This window comes from Coenobita brevimanus, chromosome 7 (genome assembly GCF_032717465.1).
Source record: "Coenobita brevimanus isolate Jiangsu-jjx chromosome 7, ASM3271746v2, whole genome shotgun sequence".
In the NCBI taxonomy this organism is placed as follows: Eukaryota; Metazoa; Arthropoda; class Malacostraca; order Decapoda; family Coenobitidae; genus Coenobita; species Coenobita brevimanus.
In genome coordinates, this window is record NC_136960.1 from 23,437,033 (window position 1) to 23,444,389 (window position 7,357).

Genomic DNA, 7,357 nt, shown 5'->3' on the forward strand with positions numbered 1-7,357 from the left:
AATCACTGAACTAAAAGAAAAGGGATGAAGAAAAGGAAAACTAATGGTTATTCTTATATCGTATCTCCCTCACTGTGCAGAAGTGGCCTACAGTACAGAAACTATAGATTAAAACCCTTAACTTGGTGGAGGTGTATGTCCTTTTGCTACATGTTTCCCATAGTTCAGTGGTAGAATAAGAAATAAAACATCTCTGCATACTTCCCATAACATTTATTGATTAGTACCTAAGTCCGGTGTTCTTTTCTTGCTAAAGCTCAACACTCATTATGGAGACATGGCAGTTTAACGTCTATTCTCTTTTTACCCTAACTTGGCCCAGATTTTCGTCCTTTTGCAGCTTATTTCACGTAGCTCTGTGGGAGAAAACGACAATGTTACCGCTCTACACAATATCCACAGCACTTCGTGATTAGCATTAAAATTTAGTGTCAGTCTCTTCTTGCAGCTCAGCACTCAAGATCGAAGGATTGAAATTTAATGCCAAGTTAGAGTAAATAGAGTACTTAAAGCGAACTGAGCATAATAAGAGTAGTAGCTGTAAATAGGAAGAGAACCTAAACATTGCTGGAAAAATTAAAGCTCTGTCTACCCCTTGAATCCGATGATTACGAGCGAGGGTGAAGCCCTCGGGGGTCTCTCGTCAAGTAGCGGTATTTTCACATATGAGTGGCCCGCCCCGGCCCTGCCCAACAGTAACGCTATTGAGAAGCTTATATCTCAGCAACCACAGGGCCTATCACTGCGTGGTTTACACAATATAATAACCCAGTTCTTTAAGATTTGTTTTGGACAGGTTTCATCACACCCAGGCAGTTCATGTGACATGTGACACGCCCCAAGTGCATTTTGTCGAAAATCTTCAAAAGAAGGCCACACGCCAGACAGTTTGTCTTAAAGGCATGAAACTTGGTAGATAGATAGCCATCAATATACTGTAGGTATCTTCCGTGTGTAAGGCGACATTTTAATGCTTTAGGATTTATCTGCCCTCGCTCGTACCTCCCCGACAAAGGCGTTTTACTGGTGTATGCTGTAGCTTATTCTTACAGCCTTCCTAAAGATTTCTTCGGCTTGGGAGATACTTTTCGAAGTGGAGGACTAAAATATGACAATTACAGACCCATTTCACGACTAGATATTTCTCCATAAGTTAATTACTATCCTCAGGTGGTAACAGGATTAAAATATATAGTTACGTTATCGGACTAAAGGGGTTCATTTTCTCAAGTCCTCGGTTAGCGTTTGAAAAGATAAATCCAAACTGAATGGTCTCTTCCGACAACACCATCCTCTACATCTGACTCAATCTGACTTTAGAAATAACGTGCCTGCCTCAGACATTCTACTGAGCATGTACGTCACGTGGAGAGAGAGAGAGAGAGAGAGAGAGAGAGAGAGAGAGAGAGAGAGAGAGAGTGGAGACAATGATGTAAAGAAAAAGAAGGGAAGCAGTGGGACAGCTGAGGGAGGGGGGGGAGGGGGAGAAATTTCAGAGGTTGTGGAAGGAGGGGGGAGTGGAGATAGAAAGTAGGAGGATTATGGGAAAGAACGAGAGAGAGAAAGAGAGAGAGAGGGGGAGGGATCCCGGAAGAAAAAGAGAGGGAGAAGAAAAGAGTTAGAGGGAAAAGAGAAATGATAAGAAAGGCGGAGGAACAGAAGTGGGGGAGAAGGGTAGAAATTACTGAGGTGGTTGTGGCTGGGGGGAGATAGAAGGGGAAGGGTGCTGAATAAGTTTAAATTCCCCCCTCCCTTATCTCCCAGCCCGGACCAAGTTAGGAGGACATAGATCATATTTAGTAGCTCTTGGTTTACTATTATTATTATTATTTTTTTTTTTTCGGGGGGATCTTCCGCGTTATGACCTCTTAGATGACTATGGACTCTCTCCCGCTCACCCCCTTTCTTTCTCTCTCTCTCTCTCTCTCTCTCTCTCTCTCTCACACACACACACACACACACACACACACACACACACACACACACACACACATCCCGACATTTTTTCTTTCATGCCCATTTGCTCTCTTTCCCTTTGTGCCTCCCTCTCTCAATGATCTCTTTGTGTCTTTTCGTTTCCTCGTCTTCATTCTCTTCCCTTTCATACCACCACTCTCGCTCCTTCCTCTCTCTTTCATCCTCTCGCATTTCTTCTCTCCACTCCCCTCCAATTCTCCCCTCCCTTCCACTTTTTTTTTTATTTTATTTTATTTTTTTTAATGTGGGAGGTTCCCTACCAGCGACTCTTTCCATCAGTCACTGGCTAAGGTTTCTTGGACACGAGATGTGTTAGTAAATGTTTAAAGAAAAAGTACTGTTACGTAATGCAATGCCAGATAACACTGTGCAAAAATAAAAAATAAAATAAAAATCTTTGTTCCTGGGATTTCATCGCGATTTTCGTGTTATATAGATCACGTTTAACTTGTAATGAGTTTACATTCAGTTAGAACTTTGGAATTTGGCAGGGTTACGCAACCTGACCCATGACAATTATCAAAATTAAGATCAACCTACCTTTTTTTCAAGTTTTTCATTTATGATCAGGTTTGAATGACATTTTGCAGGTAGGTGTATCAGGAAATTTTTCATTTTGGATTTAGAAAATGAGGAACTTTTTTCACAGTATTCTCTTAATTACATTATGTAGCGTTTGTCTAAATCTGAGTGTTGTCAATTCGGCATTTAGTTTTAGATGGCCTCGAGAGGTTGCAAGTATCCGGCAGAAACATTCTGTTGTGTTTGTGGCCAGTTCATTAAAACAGAAAAAAAAGAAAAAAAAAGCACTTTGTGGAAGCATCTGCCAGGATGTGTGTGGCCTACCGATCGTATTTCGGCGCGCCAGTAAAGGATCAAAACAGACCCTGGGCACATGTCACGTGCGAGCATTGCAAGAAAACTTTTGAAGGTGAAAATGGTTGATATACACTATATTTCGAATGTAATGAAAATATAATTGTTAACATATGTTTCGTTTTTAAAATGCTTTTCATTGTTACAATATTATTTTGTTGTTTTGCAAGATGGTTCAGAGGGTAGAAAGGACCCATGAAGTTCGCCATCCCTAGACTTTGAGGAGAACTCATTAACCACTCAAGTAAATGCAACTTCTCCTTTGTGGATTCTTCCAAATGTCGGAGTGGCAAGAACACACCTGCTGTCAAGTATCCACACCTTCCTTCACTCATCGCCCCCATACCTTACTGCCTTGAGCTCCTCATACCCACCCCTCCGGAGGAGGGGTATGCATCTTCATCAAAAGTGAGCAGCAAGTCAGAAGGCATGGACGACTTTCCTGATTCAGATTACAATTTCTGAGGTGGGGCTGAGGATAGAAACCCATACTACCCCAACCAAGAAGACTTCAATGACTTAACAGGAGATCTTGGTCTCACAAAGTCCAGTGCCAAGCTTCTGACGTCCAGGATCAAACAGTGGAAAATGTTGGACGAAAATGTGGTAGTGTCAAGTCAAAGGGGTAATCACCAAGCATTCTCCAACTTCTTCACCCTTCTAGATGAACTCTGCTTTTGTCACAACGTGACCAGTCTGTTCATGAAGACTAGAATCCCCTGCAACCAGCATGAGTGGTGCCTCTTCAGTGACACCTCAACCAGGAGCCTCAAGGCAGTGCTGCTCCCCAACAGGAGCCAGTTCCCCTGGTTCACTCAATGCAGCTCAGGGAGGAGCACAACAGCGTCACTGTGTCAAGCTTCTGCTGGACGCCTCGTGGTACGAGTATGATGAGTACAGGTGGGAGGTCATCAGAGACTTCACAATGGTGGCTTCCTGATGGATTACCTAGACGGTTTCACTAAGTTCTCAAGCTATCTTTGTCTTTGGGACAACAGGGACACAGTGAGTCACTAACACAGGTAGGACTGCCCACAGCAGACTGAGCACTCAGTGGGGAGGAACAACATCAAGTGGGAGTCATTGGTGGATCCTCAGAAGGTGGTAATGCCACCACTGTATATCAAGCTGGGCCTTATGAAGCAATTTGTCACGGATCTAAATAAGGAGTCAGTGGCCTCCAAGTACCTCCAAGACTTCTTTCCCAAGCTGTCTGAGGCAAAGGTAAAAGCCAATGTCCATCAGACCACAGAAAAGAAAGATTCTGGAGTGCAAAGAATTCCCTAAGAAGCTCACAGGGGTGGAGAAGGCAGTCTGGAACAGCTTTGTTGCAGTGGTTTGGAGCTTCCTAGGCAACCATGAGGCCAAGAATAATGTGGAGCTGGTCGAGACTCTGATGAGGACTGAAGGAGCCATGGGCTGCAGGAGATCCCTCAAGTCCATGTCCTCGACTCTCATCTTAATTAATTCAAGGAGAACATGGGAGCATACTCGATGGAGCAAGGTGAGCGCTTGAACCAGGTTATACTGAAGTGTGAAAGCCGCTACCAAGGACAGTATAACAAGAACATGATGGAAGACTACATTTGGGGCTGGTTCGTTAAAGCGACTCAATGTATATTCGTCAGTCTCTAAAAAGTAGTCACTTTGAAATCGTCTGTAATAATTTTTGTGTAAATACATGCGAATTTAGATTCATTCGAAGAGTTTTTTTTACTTTTTGCAAATTAGAAATAAGGAAAATTGCCGGTTTTCTCACTGAACAGAGGCAAATGTCTAAATATCAATTTCCTGGTGATGAACCTAAAGTCTGAGGTGAATGGTAGCCCTTTTCCATAGTTTTGAGACATAAGCAATCAGGAAATAAAGGTTACTCCCCAGGAACAAAATTTCTGTTAAGCCTAGGTCACACATTTATGGATGAAAATGCCAATGAAGCCGGAGGACTGGTCCGCCATCATCTGTGGAGATCACTGAGCACCATATAGAAGTCGGCCTGACATCCGACTGCATCCTTGGCCATCCTGCATTCTCAAGCCGGATGGGTGAAAAGAATGAGCAGTGTTCCTTTTTTCTTCCTGGATCTCTCAGAAGAAAACAATCCGTGTTGATGCCGGGAGCTGCTGGGAGTTGACGGGAGCCTCCGTGAACCCACTGAAAATGTCCGTGTGCACCGTGTAGAGACCGGGGCCATCCGGTAGTTGTAATTTCATCCAGGACAGCAATAAGTTCATTCACCAACTTCTCATATTGGCCATACAGGGGTCTTCTGAGAAGCCAAGGTTTAACCCACAGGCATTTCCTCTTTTGTCTTCTTTTTCTTCTCTGCTCTTCTTCTTGGCTCTGTGTTAACACAATAATTTTCGCTGCCAGTAGGTCCATTTCAGCTGTATCCAATTGCAGTTGTAGTAATTCAGCATGCTCTGAAGAAATTATACATCTTGTCTGTTGATGTTCAGTCTCCAAAGTAAGTAGCAGAATGAGGAACAGCCTCAACAGCGTTCTTTTATGTGTATCATGAAGCAGCAGTGAATACAGTCTGGCGACAATCAGAAAAGACCGCCTGGATATCATCTAGGTCCATCTAGGCACCGTGTAAATCCCTTCCTCCGTATGTTTCAGCTTTAGTCAGTTGCCATCCGTGCATACACCGGGAACATCTTCGGCAAGGACCAGCTAGCTACCTTGGTCTGCTAGGAAGAGACCCTAATTTTCCATTAGCCTGCTGTGCTCAGACTGGCTTCAGTGACGTCACAGCGTCTTGATACGCCAGATCACCCCGGATGGCCAAAATTTCTTGTTTGGCTTCATCCACCGTTTCATCCGTGAATGTGTGACAGAGGCCTTATCTTGTGTAACTAGCAAGTCCTCACAAAGAATAATATATTCAGAGAACCTCAAATCTTCCAGTCTGTGTATCTTTGCCGTGAATAAAGCCAATAAAGCCCTACGAACCATCAAAAGGCATTTTACCTATAAAACGAAAGATATTGTGATCCCTTTATACAAAAGCAAAGTTAGGCCACACTTGGAGTTTGGGGTTTAGTTCTGGGCACCATATCTAGTCAGATATATACAGAAACTCAAAGCCGTGCAACTTATGGCTACCAAGGTAATACAAGCCATGATGAATATACCATACCTCAAGAGCCTCAAGAAACTGAAGCCATTCTCTCTTCGAAAATGTAGAATTAGTTGACAACTAAATTAATGTCTTAAGATACCCAATGTTTTTAATACTATAGATTCAGACAATCTATATTCAAAACCAGTAAAACACTTTAGTTGGCGAGGTACGAGTGAGGCCATTTAAATCCGACAGCACTGATATGTCGCCTAACATCCCAAGGATCCTATAGTATATTGGTGGCTCTCTACCTACCAAGTTTCATGCCTTCACGACAAACTGTCTGGCTTGTGGCCCTCTGTTGAAGATTTTTGACATGCTGCACTTGGCGCATGTCAAGTGTACTGCCTAGGTGTGGTGAAACCTGTCAAAAACAAATCTTAAAGAACTGGGCTATCATACAGTGCACACCATGCAGTGATTGGCCTTGTGGTTGCTGAGATATAAGCTTCTCAAAAGCATTACAGTCGGGGCGGGATGGTCCACTCATATGTTAGAAAATGCCACTACTTGACGAGCGACCCACGAGGGCTTCGCCCTCGCTCGTAATTATTACGAAAACCACAACTCGAGGAAACCAGTGAAGCTGCAGACGAGGAAGGTTAATTATGATACAACCAAAAACTTCATCTTTCCTATTGTAAATTACTGGCATGAACTCCTTGGGAATGCGGTCGAAAGCAGCACCATAAATATCTTTAAAAAGCTATTAGATAATATCTAATATCTTGATGCGATCATTATTAACTAAATACGAAAGTAAGTGTGCCCCAATAATAAAGATGGATGGAAAGCTGATGGCAGGGAGAGCTGGAGCTCCCGTTCCATCCGCCCATGGGACTAGCTTCTGACCATTCCCCATTGCTGAACTTTTTCAGTGTTTCAGTAACACAGAAAGAAGACCAGCATGCTCACCAATTCAAGTTCCTCTAACTGTCAAAACCAACCTACATGCACATTACACACTACACTTCCTTTTCATAATGTTCGTAAAAATGGCATCACAACACCAAGCCTCAGAGTTCCTGTGGGGGGGATCACAAAAGCCCCCACCATCCCCCCCTCTCCCAGTGACGACCAAGCGAGATGCCTGGAACCACTGTCTAACACTTCATCTCTACAACATATGCGGCCTTTCCTCTAATTTTCTCTCTTTTGAATGCAGCCTCTCCTCTTATAAACCTCACCTTCTCTTCCACACAGAGACTCAACTGTCTGAGGCAACTGATAGCAAACCCTTCTCTGTATCTACCTACTTTCTCTATACTCATTTCAAAGTCAAAGGAGGCTGTTATGTATATGTATGCAACGACATATCTTGCTCTTGTGGTTCTGAACTTAAATCTTCTGAATTCTCTACTTTCTAGCTTCGGTTAT

The 7,357-nt window shown here is 43.2% G+C and overlaps 1 pseudogene; it reads left to right on the plus strand.

Moving 5' to 3' along the window:
- Window positions 1–604: 604 nt before the first annotated feature.
- Window positions 605–5,054, plus strand: LOC145403994 (uncharacterized; annotated as a pseudogene).
- Window positions 5,055–7,357: the final 2,303 nt, after the last annotated feature.